Here is a 16,321-nt window from a genome sequence, read left to right as displayed (position 1 = left end):
TTTGGGGATTTGTAAAACTGTATTTTCGAAGTATTTGTTTTCCCTCTTAAGAAATGAATTTCCATACTGCACATGCTGCAAATAGGCATTTCTATTATCTATACTTCATGGATAAATGTCACCATTGGTGGGGGGGGCAGGTGGCAATTTTATTTTTATTTTCTATTGTCAGTTTTCCTTTGAAGCATCAAATAGGCACTTAAGCTATTTACTTACTGTGACTTAACGAGCCGTTATAAAATGAGCCATAGTCCCACTGTGCATTTCATACAACTATTACTTGAACTTCTTTTCAGAAGGATTTATCTACTAATCAATATCCTTCTTATTGTGCCATTTCCAGAAGTACTAAAAAGACTTCTCTTCTGAAACAGGGTTTGACTCTCTCATGTTTTACTCTCTCTCTAATAGTTGTACCGTGTACAACAGCGAATCTAACAGGTGGACCGTGTAGTTCCTGTGAAGTGGCTATGGTCACAATTATTTTTGGACATTTCTGGGGAAGGTGAAAATCCCTCAATTGCATTATCAAATAAAAAGCAGAGTTGCAGACATTTGAAATTACACTTGAAATCATTCTCTTTCTTAAAAAGCACTTGTTAAGACATCAGTTATTAGATATTTTAAATTACTGTTTTTGAAAGATTAGTTTACAAACTCAGAGACACAGATAAAAATTGATTATTATCAATGATAAATGTGATTTGCATTCTTTCTCTTCATTTTCTTAAACTCGGAATTTTGGTATTGAATTGAAAGAGGTAGTCGTGAATTCTGCAGGGACTATACCCCAAATTTCTTTTGAGAGCCAGCATTCTCCATGTGATGTAATATTTTCTACAGATGATTTACAGGTTACGGACATGCTGTGACCTCTCTCCCAATTGCAAACGGATTAAGCAGAGCTGATTAACCGAGACTAAAACACTGGGTTATTTTCTCCTGTGGGGGTCTTTGACAAAGCCCTCCTCTCGGAACCCTCCCACTTCATTCGCTTGCAAATCACTGTGCCTGAAGAGGTCTTACTCCCCTAGCCCCAACTCTCGAGCCCTGCAGCGCCATCAGCGGCAGGATCTTCCTACGTGAGGGACGTCTCTTATTAATCAGAAACGCTGAATGGAAACCAATCAGAAAGAGAGTTTCTTTGGCTTCAGCTTCCTGCCTGTCTGAGTTAAAAGTGATGCTCGAAGAGGGAGGCACGCTGACATGCATGAAGCTTCAGCTGTGAAGATACTATAAAAAGAGAAGAGTAGGAATGAGACAGAAGCAACACCGGAATTGTCAGTGCTGAGCAGGGCTCAACTCAGTTCCGCTACTAAACAAGGTAAATGCTATTTACTTTACCTGACAATATAAGCTATTCAGTTTTTGCTTTCTTATAACGAAGTAGTACAAATACTGCTTTTCTCCTGGTGGCTTCGTTTTGCACTCTCTCTCTCTTTCCCTCAACATTTGTTTTGAAGCAGGTAAGAATACATTTTGTAGTATTTGAATAAGATATGAAGATGCTCAGTGAGAAAACTTGCGATGCTTCCTTCATATTTTACTTTTACAAAACTGATACCTATCAAAGCTCTTTTCATAGTGCTTAAATTTGCATATGGAGCATTATTATAAAAATAAAAATAAACTTCGCATTGTGATAGTTGATTTTGGGGGGTCTTGAATTACTCACATATTAATGTATTTATGGATGCTATTATTACATTAATTCAAATGGACTCCTGGTTTTCTCATAACTTTTGTTTATAAAATTTGAGTCAGAACTGTCAAAAATAAAGGCATCTTTATTCATAATTTAATAAGAAGTGGTTTCTTTATTTTCCATATTAAAATAAGACAATATATAAATAGTACAAAGAACACATGTACAGATGGACATAGGCTGTCAGGATTAAGGTCATCACTATACCTAGCAAAGATTTCTTCACATATTTGTGGTTCTTACTCAAGTCAACATCCTGAATGTGTGCCTCTGTTGGCTATAATCGGTCTCCATTATCACAGGCAAATGTATCTTAATGTAGTAAAGACTGGATGAAAACCACAGGGGGGAGAGCTTCAAAGGCAAAACTGGCATTTTTTTTTTTTTTTGAAATGATACAGAAAATGCAATGATTTCATGGAGCAGTGTTTTATTTTTCTTTGCATACTCAATATAACCATTCACATCAATTAAAATTTTAAGCACACTAGTCTCAAAAAAGGCATGATGAATTTTAACTATAAGATTGCAGTATTCTATAGTTTTTACATTTAGATACTGTTAACAGCTTGAATTCTCAGAATCTACTTTGAATACCAAAGGTGCACTAAAAGAAAAGTAATCACCTGTAGTAGCTAAGTTCACATTTATTTGTATGATCAACTTTTGATGAGAATGTAGTGGACTACAGATTTGAGGAGAAACTGGAGATCTTTTCTGATTTGTTGTCATTTAATATTTTGTTATAGATCTATGAGATTACTAATATAGATTTTTTTCACAAGGTTTTGTAATCTATGTAGCACGAAAAAAAATGAATGATTTTATGAGAGCAAAAAGTGGTAACTTTGTGTGATAGGAGGAAATCTTCATTTGGCTCTTGATCTGTGGAATAAGAAGAGTTACCCATCTTCAGCCATAGGTGACTAAGAATGAATTTGACCATTCGATGCTCTTAACTTGAAAAGAAATGTGTTTAAAATCTACTGCATTCAATGGAGGCTAAATCCTATTTTCAGATTCAGACACTGCTTCATTGCCTAGGCAATGCTATGAGTACCTAATGAATCTGGTTAAGCCAGGTTTGAATGGTAGATCTTCTAAAAGATCAAGAAAATGAAGTAACATGCTATTTCAGCACGTAACAGCAAAGAACTTAAACATAACATGGATAGCATATGTTTGTGGTCTTGTCCTCAAACATATTATGAATTCAACTGAAGTTTTCTCAAAGAAAGAGTACAAAATAATTATATGCCCTTAGTAGATGTATACTGAGATGCTAAAATACTGTTGTCTCTGTATTTGTTTGTTTTGAAAAATGAGAAAATGTAAGGTAAACTGCATGGTATGAGCAAATCTACTTCTGGAAATAATGAATAGAAAAATGCCTTGGAGGAAGCAGATAGTCTCAATTTAAAAGTAATTCACTAACTTTAAGTCAGATTTGGTAAGACGGATAAAGCAAGTCGTATAAGAATATTTTCTGGGATGAAAAATATGATTTTTCCCTTTATTACACTGGGTGATAGCTTTTAAAACAATTTTGAAATGGTCTGCATAATTACTTACCATTATTGTATTCATGGCATATTTGAAGTAAGAATGTCTTATTCCATTGCCTGTGTAGGAAGATCACAGTATTAAAGTTGGCTTTGAAATCATGTTTTTAAATGTTGTGTTGCTTGACTTGATAAATTGTATGTTGGATTAGAAGCCCTTCTGAATGTCATCTTCCATGAAAAGATTTCACTTGGTATTTTCCTGCGACCCCTGTATATACAAAGTTTAGCCAGTAGAGTGTCCCCTCTATGGTGCATTCACCAAATGGGATTTAAAAAACAATAACTGGAGATTTTTTTTCCCACTGGTTTACCTCTCTTTAGACAGTAGTAGTGATTTGAAGCAGATACGCATTTTCTATAATATTTGCACAATGTATAGGTATAGTTAATCCGAATGCTTTGGACAATGCTTGAAATTATATAACATAAAATACATGAGTAATATGGCAATATACTGTATGCAAAAAAGTATAAATTTAGGTGTAAGTTAATTTAAAGAATACATGTGAATGTGTCATGAATAAACATTGGCTGTAATTTGTTCTCTGTGAAAGTGAACAGCCTAGATGGATAATTACTTAGCATTAATACAGATGTTTCAATGTAATGGATCATTAATTTGCTATATTCTTTAAGACAAATTTTGTTCCCTCAAATGAAAATTTAAATCTAAAGTATAAATAAATCTAACATTTGGAAAAACAGAGTGTGATACTTTATAAAATGTCCAATGTGGTATTTTAAATATTTATACTTATGACTTCAAGGATATATATATATATATATACACACACACACCCCATTATATTTATATTACCATATTATATATAATATCAAATCAATAGTAATATTAACTGTAGAGTAAGTTTGGTTTATTGTGAGGTATTTTATTATAAAAAGTCTAGCTAAGTTCTTGGGCATTTTACTTCTTAAATTATCTACTTAATTAAAATTATTTTTATTTTTTTAATTTTTATTTAAGCTTTCTTAAGAAAGAAGACAGCATGTGAAATAGGACCAAAAAGACATTGGTTTTAATTAGCTTTGTCCTTGCCTGATGCTAATTGATAATCATTTTTCATTGTAGAACGTAAGATATGTTTCCTAAGATAAAGCAATTTTGTTCACTGTATCTTGCATATTTGTTTTGAGAAATGAGTTGTGTCTTAAAATATATCCCAAAAAAGTCTCTTAATACCCATGACATTATCTTATTTAGGTTTTTAAATAAAATTCTAAAACTTTAGAAAAGGGATTTTAACCACCTTCAACTCTGATGTTACATGAGAAAATGGAGGTTTAGAAAGATAAGGTTATATATCCAAAGTTGTCAAATTGTATATGAAAAATTGGCAACATTAAGTGAAAATATATAATGTTAAATCATGAAAATCATATTAGGTATACACACAAATACACACACACACACACACATACACACAGCATTTAGCTGAAAACAATGTCTCCTGGATTGTTTTAAACATTCTGGAAAAGTTTTTTCCCTTATGACTCACTTCGAATTCCTCAACCTGGAACCACCATTATCCTTATCATTAAAATATAGTAGGAAATGCAGAGTGAGGAGAGCATCTTTATACACTTATACATTTCCATAGCAGTCCTAATATGTTAATGCACTTATCCCTAAATTTAGCACTAGTAAGAGATAGTCTTATAGCCACATTAAGAACGCAAAGTGCCTGAATAAAAGCACGATCTCTGGAACCTAACCAAGACATTTTATATTAGCACTACCAAGAAACACCTCCCAAAACATAAAAGTCATGATAATGGATCTTATTGCTTATGAAGGGAAAATGGAAACCTCATAAAGTATTGTTTTTGTTGCTGTGAGGTGTATATGTGCATATGTGTAGGAGAGACAGAGACACAGAGACAGAGACACAGAGAGGGAGACACACACACACACACAGAGGGAAAGAGAGAGAGATTTATTTTTAAGAGGAAAGGTGGGGAAAAGGAGAAGACCTGAATATTTTCTTAAGTGACATTTAGGGTTTTTCCTTTTGTTCCTTTTCTGTGCTTTTGCATTACTTTGCCAAATTATAAATCTATTGCAGGAGAAATGAGTGCTCTTGTGTTCTCTATTTCTCTTCAAGAACAAGATAAGTCTTGGTCTTTTGAATTAATCAATGAAATACCAGAGTGTATGATTGTTTCAGAAGTATGAATTAAAAAGCCTGCTTTTTGTATCACTTTTTGAGATTAGCCTTATAGTTGTGAAGAGCATGGATGATTTCATAGTATTTTTTCCTCTAAGCACTTATTCAACTTATAATGCAAACAGCAGTGACTAATAGTTATTATTTGATTTTTGAGTTTAGAGATGAATGTGTTCCTAAATGTATTTAAGAAATAGATATACCTGACAGAATTTATATTAGAATATGCTAAGCTTACTATACTTTATTACTAATTAAGTATCCAATGCATAATGAACTTTTTCCCATAGTTTCTGAAACCCAATCTTAGGAAGGTCATAACAAGAAACAATATTCACAGGAAACCAGTATAACAAGGGAGATGACAACACATATAACAATGTGTAGTCTAAGCAAATAAACACCAATAATCACTTCCTGGGACAAAAGACGTCATGTGAAATATTCCACCCATAAAACTGGGACAATCGAACCTGAAAGTTTTCAAAGGTAGTTTTCCTCCAGACAATCAAGTAACTTCTTCATCATCTGTTTTTTGCTTTTGTTTTTTTTTTTCTACTAAAGCAGGTTACTGTAATAATTTAATGTAGTTGCCAGGAATATTTTTAAAAAATATTCACTTCTATGTGTTGTAAACACTTCAAAATGCAAAGAATGTATCATGAATTCAAGAAATTCAAATCCCTTTTTCACTGTAATGGTAATTAAGTCACAGATCAAACATCTGAGGAAACTTATAGGTCGAATTACAAAGTAACATCTATGCATCTGTATCTTCCTATCTTTATATATATATATACACACACACACACACACACACACACACACACATCTCTATGTGTGTTCGCATTCATAATTCTGTGTACCTGTATCTGTAGGTATCTCCATGTACATGTGTGTTTATGTGTGTGTAGATTCAAAAATATATGGAAAATAGAAAGGAAAAACAATGATTTCAATGTATAAATCAATTATAGTTTTAAATTTTTTAAATGGTATAACATTATATACTAAAAAGCTCTTTTGTCAGGCAATTATAGATATGATATTATGAAGTAGTAAAATAGCAATTATATATCTTTTTAATTTTGGAAAAAGTTAAACTCAATTGTGTTATGGCTGATTTTGATAAGTAGGGAGTATTAGACTTTCATTTTTTAAAACTGTAACCAGAAATAATTGTTCTCCATTTAATGTCCACAACTCTCAAAGACCTCATAAAATATAATCTCTTTACCCACTCTTATGATGGGAGGAAAAGTATTATATAAAGTAGGAATTATAATGCTATCTCAAATCATATTGGTAAAAGTGTGATTATTATTACTATCAGAAAATAAAATCCTTATTATTTTTCATTTATTATATATAATACAAAGAAAGAACAGTTACATGGTGGAATTTTAAAGTATTTACTTGGCCATTTTCCCTAGCTGAGGATTAGATAACTAGGCATTTTAGAATTATTATGTTATTGGGTAAATTATTTGCTTAATGCTTTATAATAATTGCTTTATATTAAAATGTGATACTAAGATTAAATATCATTTCCTTTAATAAGATATACACAATATTTAATACAAAAGTCGAGGATAAATGTTTGTATTATGGTCACTCCTTATAGATTAATGTTATAACCTATTAGCACATTATAAATCAACTATGTATGCATGTACTGAGCAGGCGTTAGATTAGGTTTAACTATTAGAAGAGAGATAACATTTTTCCTTCTCCCCAAAATCTTGCCAGTTTATCTAGATAATGTGATATTTTACATAGATTCAATTCTGTTATGTTTTTTAACATAAGGTTCAGATTTGTATTTCTGACAATACTTACTCTTCCAAAGATTAAATAATTAATGCACTATTATAATAATATGTGCGGTTATGTATGCAAATCATGTTTGTCTGACTTTTATGTTTAGCTTAGAATTGAGATCTCTGGTACAATCATTAACAAAGAAGAATGTTATTATCATACCTGCAATAAATTTGCTTTTCCTTATGATTAAAATTAATTTTGGTCACTTTAAAACAACTAGTTCTATTAAAATACAAACAGTGAATATTAATAACAAACATCCTTTTTTAATACTGCAGTGTTATTTTACACATTAAAATGAACAGTTTTAACAGTACTGTCTGTATCTATATATTTCTCTATATCTACAAAGATATATAGATATGTATGATGTATCTCAGCTTCACTACTTTGGACTTTAAGCCCATGTTAAATTTCATTTTCAATAACTAAATATGGAATGCTATTTAAATAGGAAGAATTTCCAACTTTGGAAATATTTTGTGACTTTAGAAAATTAAGAGAATTGTTCTGATAGAATTAAAAAAATAAGTATATATCAGGAAACTGCTTGAGGCTATAATTACTTATGCCCATAGATGAATATTGAAACGGATGGAGACCAAATGATGGAATGGAGACTAGGAAGTGGGGGGATTCCATTGCGGAGTCAGTGGTAGAGTCACACGATTTGAATTTACTAACGATGCCTCATGGATGTCTGACATGTCCCCAGACCTATGCTACTTTTAGGCTTGCTGCTTGACAAATGAAGCATTGCCTTTGGGATCATGACAATGCTTTATTTAAACATGAGCATGGAGATTCTTCTCCATTATACCCAAGACTGAACTGTGCTTTAAATGCATTCAGGGAGAAACAAAATGTTACTTCAGAATAAAACTGTCACTGGTATATGTCTTGCATTTATTTCATTCACCATATTTATAAGCTGTACTCTTCTAAAATCACAAGAAAATGTAGGTAAACATGTAGGTAAAAAAGGAAAAGAATGTGACGAAATTCTACCTGGAGTGAAAATTTATCCAGATTACGGGTTTGGACAAACATATCCCTAACTATTTATAAACAATATTTTGTTCTATAAAATATGGATTTGAAAGCATATTTTAGAAAATAAGTAACTTTAAGTTATAAAATTCTATACCTATTCAATACAACAGCTTTCTACTAATAAGAGATGTCTTATAAGCTGTATCTGTCTTGTTAAAGTTGCAGTGGTAGATAATTTTTCTAGATGTAAGTACTTGATGTTTTTTATTATTTTTTATCCCTTGCATTTTGGTTTCCATCGTCTATAACTCATATGATAACTGCTCTTCAAATATCTCCTTTATGAGAAAAATTTAAAGTATTAACTAATCAATCTGCTACAAGTATATTTTCAACCAATTTAGTATTTGGAAAGTAAGCAGATGTTAAGATTACAGAAGGGATTTTTGCTATTTAGGATGTGATTAAAAAGTTCTAAACATATATACTAATAAAATATATCAAATTGATATACTAATAAGTATAAAACTATACATGTATATATGATACACCAATTAAGTTACTCTTTCTAATATGCCTGGTGATATGTTTTATGTTCAAAGTGTAACATGTATTTCCTCCTTTAATTATAGTATGTGGGGAAAGATATTACTCATACCCATCTTCTTTTATCCTTTCTCTTATGCTTTAATTTTAAATCATTTGGTGGCTAACACAGACTTCACTTAAGTTGTGCATTGTCCACTGCCTTCTACCAAATTAAGTACAAATTTATGGTGATTCACAGAAAGCAGATTGGTTTTTTCCATGCAATGAACTGTGATGATTTATTTCCCTTGCTGTTTTTAACTAATGTGTGCTTTCTTACCTTCACTGCAACTTTAGCTTTGCTGCTACTTCCATTTCCACATTTACTGCTTTGCTTCTTACCCGTTATCATTATTCCCCACCCCGACTCCTCCTCCACTTCAAAGACAGAATATATTTAACTACAAGTGCCTATCTTCCTTAACTTGGCTTGCATTGTGGGGAGATGATTCAGTGAACTGTGACAGAAAAGTAGCTTTTCCAACATGAGAAACTCCTTAGATGTGGAGCTAATAAAAATTGGTCAATATGTTCTTGGATGATTTTGGAAACTCTTCTCCATTCTACCTCTCTCCTACTTTCACTTTCTAAAAGCCTGGAAGTGGGTCTTATAAGGAGTCAAGTATTACCAAGGTCACAATACATTAACAGATGAGTAGAACAAGGAGAATTACTGCTACTGAGAAGAGGGTTTGACTGTAAGTCCAGGAATATAGCCCTGCATAAGGATTTTGGGGAATTAAGAAAAATTGGGGCTTGAAAACCTAAGGCTATCCTAACATACTGAAGTTTCATAAGGTATGTGTGTGAGGAGACAAATTGGCAAATTGTTTTGATATTGACTGCTTGGCCTCAGAAGTCCCAAAATTGATGCATACAGATTTTTCATATTAAGAAGCTGATCTTTATCCCATTCCCATGTAGTAGAAATGACAGTCCATCTTACAGTTTGCAGGTGTAGGTGGAAGCAATGCATCTCATAACATTAGTACAACAATGTAGTATCCTAAATATGTACAGTCCATTCAGAATCCTAAAGGCACCCTTTGTTCTCATCTTTTAAACTCACCATCAGGAAAAAAGTCCTTCAGATTATTTGCAATAATTAATTCATCCACTGGGTGATTATTTCATTTTCTTACCTTTGAATTTACTCATTACTGAGTACCTGCTCAGTCCCCTCCCTCTGTGCTGTGATGAAACGTCTGCTGGGGAGACTCTCATGGAAGCCACTGTTGTTAGAGATTCTCTTCTTGCCATACGTGACAAAATTTATCTGCTTGTAACTTCACTTTTTATTTTGTCTTAGCCTTGCCTATATAGTTTGGAATCTTTAATCCACCCCTATCTAACAGCATTAAACTCATTCAAAAAAAAAAGTCTCTGTCAATCCTGTGCTTGCTCTTCAAGTATAAATGTCCCTCATTACTTCAATTTTAAAATAAGTAACATTTTACAGACTGCTCTACCATTCCAGTTACCCTGTGTGAAATGAACTCTTGTTTGATATTGTCCCTAAAATTGAAATAAAAAATCCTAATGTGAAATAGGGAGCACACAATAACTGGGACCAATGTCCCTTTTAAAAACTTCTTTTCAAATTAATCTAAGACCAGGTTTTTATCCCTCCTCACTGCTTCCATTATACATACATAGAAAAAAAATTCTTTATGATTTGTAATTATTTCTTATGTTTCCAAATTCTGAGAGATATAACCCTTGTCACATCTTACATTGGTCTCTTTCTGTCTAGTCCGTGGGGCACTTTTCCTGTAAGAACCTTAATATCTCTTTGCTGTATTATTATAATAACTTTTAATTGCTCACTTAGCCAACAATTTCTTTAACAACCAATATCTTCCACAAAGTATAATTTTGTAAATTAAGAATATGCTCAAGTAACCCTCTCTCCTGTTACCCCCAGCCCATACCACATCACATCTAGAAATAAATCAATACTCCTCAGCCTTGAATCCAAGTTCTTCAGCAGCTGGTTTATCTTATATTTTAATTTTTTCTGCTAAATTTAGAGTCTTAAAAATACGGCCACAGCCTTAAGGAGCCCAAAGTTTAGGTTTCAAATGATTCAAACTATCCTGAATCTTTATAGAAATACTGTATTTATGATTTAATGTGAGTTCCCTGGAAAAAGTCCAAAGCATTCATGATATTCATGGAATTTTCATCACCCCAAAAAAGATATGGACTGTTTAAGTCCATAATTAAAATACCAATATTTAACAATACACTTTATTGGAATAAGAGTAAAAATGCAGTAGGCTTGTGATGTCAATAGACATATAGCTTCTTCCCAGCTCCATTTATTTGTTCTGTTTTGTTGGTAGGTTATCTTCATTTCTGGGTGCAAATTGTCTCATATATAAAATGCAATAAACAAAAAGTTTAGATAGGTAATATTTTCTGGTTGGAAAGGGCAAGCAGAGTCCTGGGGTCAGACATCCAAAGTATATGAGTTTGAGAAAATCTTTTAATGCCTTGGAGCTATAGGAGCTTCATGTGTTAAATTAAGGTATTAGCAGTATTTACATTATAATGTATTATGAGGAAACATGATTGTTCCTAGAGTAACTTCTGTTATTACTATTATATTATTAAGAATGTTATTGCTCAGGTTCACTATATTCAGGTAAAGATTATTGGGACTCTCCATATAGAAAAGCACAAGAGACTTAGCTTAATTTGATGACTAATTTCTTTGTTCTTGAAATTAGGTAAGTCTAGAAGTCAGTTACAACATTATGAATATACATATCCATATATGTCATATGCATGTTATGTTAAGTTGACATAACATGCAATGAAATATTTTGTGTAAATTTATACATGTTCAAATTAATATAGAATATTTACTATCATAAATAGAATACTAGAAGGTTTATTGCTTGAAGTTGGAATGAGTATATTACACTTGGATCTTGGAGACATGAGTGAGTTATAAAAGTCTTTTAAATATAAGTAACATTTGGGAAATTTTCAATGGTAATAAAATTTCATAGTGTCTCCTTTCATCACATAATTTTTTCATCACATATTTTAATGCCAGGTATTTAACTTTCCTTTTTCTAACATTTTTATGGTTTCTCCCTTTTATTCATTGAATTATATTATGAGTATAAAGTGAATGACATTCTTGACCTTAAAATGAATAGAGTTTATAAAGGTGGTTTATTTGTATAAAAATTTTACTTTGGTTTAAAAAAAAAAAAAGTTTAAACAAAAATAGTGGTAGTGATTACATGCTTGTGAATAACATTCATTAGTATTTTTTTAATTTTTTTTTTAAGATTTTATTTATTTGCGAGAGAGAGAATGAGAGACAGAGAGCATGAGAGGGAGGAGGGTCAGAGGGAGAAGCAGACTCCCTGCTGAGCAGGGAGCCTGATGTGGGACTCGATCCCGGGACTCCAGGATCATGACCTGAACCGAAGGCAGTTGCTCAACCATCTGAGCCACCCAGGCGCCCAACATTCATTAGTATTAACTTGAAAGTTATTTTTGTGGCAAGTGTTAACAATTTGATAGTTTATCCATAATCTGTGTAAAACAGTTAATGTTATTTATGAAACATAGAAACCATTTTAAGTTATATTATTTAGTAAATTTGTTCTATAATCAGGTATGGATACCAAATACTTATTCAACCTTTACTATCATGCAGCATTTTCTGGGTGCTGAAGTTATAGCAGTAAACATGATACAAAGAGATTCTAATCACAAGAACGTACTCTCTAGAGGAGTGATACAAATAATAAATAAGATAAATATGGTATTGATAAAGGCAGTGTGATGGAGAGTTACTGAAGGGGTAGGTGGAACAGGGTGTATGAGACAAGTTTTTTTGAGAAAGTGAAATTTGAATTGATTTTGAATGGAGAGAAGGAAATACTATGAGAAACATTATTTTAGGTAGAAAAAATAGCAGACTCAAAAGCCTGGAATGTTAACAAAGTTTGCTAATTTTATAATATAATCTGAATTACAACTTTAATTTTAATATATAGACATTACATTGTTATATTAAGCTTATTTAGATACTTATAAACTTAGTAATAAGAATGTGAACTGAACATATTCCAGTTTTCATAGTAATGTTGTTTTAACAATAACCTTCATTCTTTTCTTTTTGCTTCATTAAATACTTAGTTCCAATATAATATATATTTATTTTTTATGTATACAAAGTTAGACTTTCATTAAATGTTACTATTTATATAGTAGTAGGAATTTCAGACAGCTACAGTAGAATATTTAAATATTAACTATAAGTGTTCAAATTATTAAGTTCTCTAGTTTCTCCTATCATAAGTAGAAGACTCACTCAAGCTGAGGCAGGGAAGACTATCTAATTGTGAGGAAAACTAATATGCCTGTATACATCTTTGTATATTTCTATATTATTACCTATAGTGATAAGGGACAGTTAGTCTTACAACTCTTTCCTTCGCCCCCCCCCAAAAAAAAGAAACCCATAATAGGACTGATTCTCCTTTATCCTGAATTTTGAGGGAGATTCTATTCTTTTTGAAGGCACTAGAAATAGCAGAATTTGTCCTAGAATTTTCTCAAATGTCTTTAAATGTGAATTCCTTCCTATCTGTGTGATTTTAGCTTAGACATGATTTTCATACTTCTAATATAGTTTCCAAAAGAAAGAATCTAATTATGTGACTGAAATTTTTCTCTACTTCTGAAGATCTGCTCCCTGTGGGTTCTGTTTTCCATCACTTTGTCTGTTAGGTCATGCCTACCTTTATTTCCTGGCGCTTTTCTGGCTTCTCTTTCTTTTTTACTGATTTCCTCTCTTCAATGATCTCCAGTTAAATTTTCTGAGATAACTATATTAAACTGACTTTTATTTCTTTGTACCAGAACCCTAGACAGCTTTTTGGTTAGTTTTCAGTATCTTCCTAACCATATCTAAATTAGATGACCCCTTCATCTTCTCTTGGGTCCTGGATATACAATCTATCTACTGAAAAAGTGGCCTTAACCTCACAAAGACTGGTTGGACACCCATCTTTAAAAGGACCCGTGGGGGCGCCTGGGTGACACAGTCAGTTAAGAGTTCGGCTTTTGGTTTCTGCTCAGGTCATGATCGCAGGGTCAGGGGATCAGCCCCAGGATGGGCTGCGCTCAGCACGGAGTCCACCTAAAACTCTCCCTCTCTCTCTGCCCTCCCCCTCCCCTCTCTCTCTCAAATAAATAAATCTTTAAAAAATAAATAAATAAAAGGACTGTGGACATGGTATTCAATGTATATCATTTGCACAAAGTAAATAATTATAATGACAACATTCTCTCCCCAAATAATGTGTAGATAACATGCTTCTCATCCTACATAATGTGTTCATTTGGCTAAAATGTATTTTATAGTTGTAAAATAAAAATGGAAATATGGCAATTTGGAGTTTTAAGATTATATCATGAAAATTTGTTGGTCATTTTCAAAGAGGAAACACAACAGTGTGTTATGGGTGAATCATGTTTTGCTCAATTATTCCTTTAGTTAAGTTTTACATTGCTTAATTATGAAACTGATTCATATTACCACATTGGAAGGTACGTATTTGTAACTTTTGGTCTGATCCTAATTCTGTATCTCATAACTCCCTGCTTCTCTCTTTGCTAACCAAAATCTGCCTGCCCTTCTCTGAAGCTAGAGTTAGGGAACAAATCCCCACAGAGTAGGGAAAAAATGTTTACTTAAATGTTAACTGTATTGGTTAAGAGTGCAGATTCTTGAACTAGAAAAACAGCTCCACCTCTTGCCTTCAGCATGGTCTCAATTAATTTACTTTATCTTCCTAAAATTTAGTTTCCTCATGTGAAAATATGGATAATTGTATTCATTAGGATTGTTGTCAAGAATGATTATGATAGGGGCCCCTGGGTGGCTCAGTTGTTAAGCGTCTGCCTTCAGCTCAGGTCACGATCCCGGGGTCCTGGAATCAAGCCCCGCATCGGGCTCCCTGCTCCGAGGGAAGCCTGCTTCTCCCTCTCCCATTCCCCCTGCTTGTGTTCCTTCTCTCACTGTGTCTCTCTCTGTCAAATAAATAAAATCTTTAAAAAAAAAAAAGAATGATTATGATAATACATGCGTCAAAGTGCTTATCATAGTAGCCACTTAATAGATACTAATTTTGCTTACTGTTAGTAGTAGTAGTAGTAGTATATTCACAATATACTCAAATTATCAGTGTCCATTACTGCTTTTAGAGAATTTTACCATTGTATTTGGGAAAAGTATTTAAATATTCTGTAAAGGTTTTAGGACTTTCCTTGTCTAGACTCTTAAAAGAAGTTAAAAAATTAAAAATAATTATACCTCCAAATAATTGATGGAGAGACGCTTTGGGCGTATGCTAGGATTTTACTTGATTAGGCAACATATTTTCTCCAAAGAAATATACACTGGCTTTTAAATATACCATATGATCAATCATGAATGCAGAGAGTAGGAGTAACAATATGAACTTACTGGGAAAATTGAAGAAATGTTAAAAATTATGTAAGCAATCACACTTTCAAAAGGCACAGGAAACATTCCCAATTATAAAAGCATGAAAAATAAGTTTGAAAATGTATGAAAAATTTGAGTCTTGGAAAATATTTGTTTAACTTTCATTATTAATAAAAATAGAGCCAAGTTATCATAACGGTTTCTAATGATATTACATGCTATTTTAAAGTGGGAAAAAAACCATATATTCTATAAAATGTCATCTCTCTCTTAGAAGAGAGATTTTAAATTGGGAAAATAATGATTCAATATAATCAAGGATTATTACAGCAAGAACTGACATTTCATTTAATTAACTGATTTTACAGATAAGGATAAGAAGACACCAGGAAATTTGTTCAAAGTGATCCTAGAGGAGAAAAACCAAGAGTAGAATCCAGGTCTCCAGGAAGAGATTATGTGACTAACATTATTTTATCAATGTCAATCATTATATTTTTACAAAGTTGTTTTTTTTTCTTTTTAACAGTTTTATTAAGATATAATCACATGCCATACAATTCACCGATTTAATAGGTATAAACAGCTCCAATGGTTTTTAGTATCACAACAGAATTGTGCAACTACCACCACAACCTGATTTAGAACATTTTTTTTTAATTTTAATATGTTATGTTAGTCACCATACAATACATCATTAGTTTTTGATGTGGTGATACACGATCCATTGTTTTCGTATAATACCCAGTGCTCCATGCAGTACGTGCCCTCCTTAATACCCATCACCGGGCTAACCAATCGCCCCCTCCCCCTCCCCTCTAAAACCCTGTCTGTTTCTCAGAGTCCATAGTCTCTCATGGTTCATCTCTCCCTCCAATTCCCCCCCCCCCTCATTTTTCCCTTCCTTCTCCTAATGTCCCCCATGCTATTCCTTATGTTCCACAAATAAGTGAAACCATATAATTGACTTTCTCTGCTTGAC

The 16,321-nt window shown here is 32.5% G+C and overlaps 1 protein-coding gene across 1 annotated transcript in view; it reads left to right on the top strand.

Moving 5' to 3' along the window:
* The first annotated feature begins 1,044 nt into the window (after positions 1-1,044).
* The window catches only part of CDH9 (cadherin 9), a 131,273-nt gene continuing 115,996 nt past the window's right edge, over positions 1,045-16,321 (top strand). Inside the window, exon 1 of the mRNA XM_032415454.1 lies at positions 1,045-1,324. The gene's annotated coding sequence lies outside the window, so the exon portion shown is untranslated. The remainder of the gene's footprint in view (positions 1,325-16,321) is intronic.

The sequence above is a fragment of the Phoca vitulina genome, unplaced genomic scaffold (genome assembly GCF_004348235.1).
Source record: "Phoca vitulina isolate PV1807 unplaced genomic scaffold, GSC_HSeal_1.0 scaffold17, whole genome shotgun sequence".
Lineage (NCBI taxonomy): Eukaryota > Metazoa > Chordata > Mammalia > Carnivora > Phocidae > Phoca > Phoca vitulina.
This window is presented reverse-complemented; position numbering and strand designations above follow the sequence as displayed.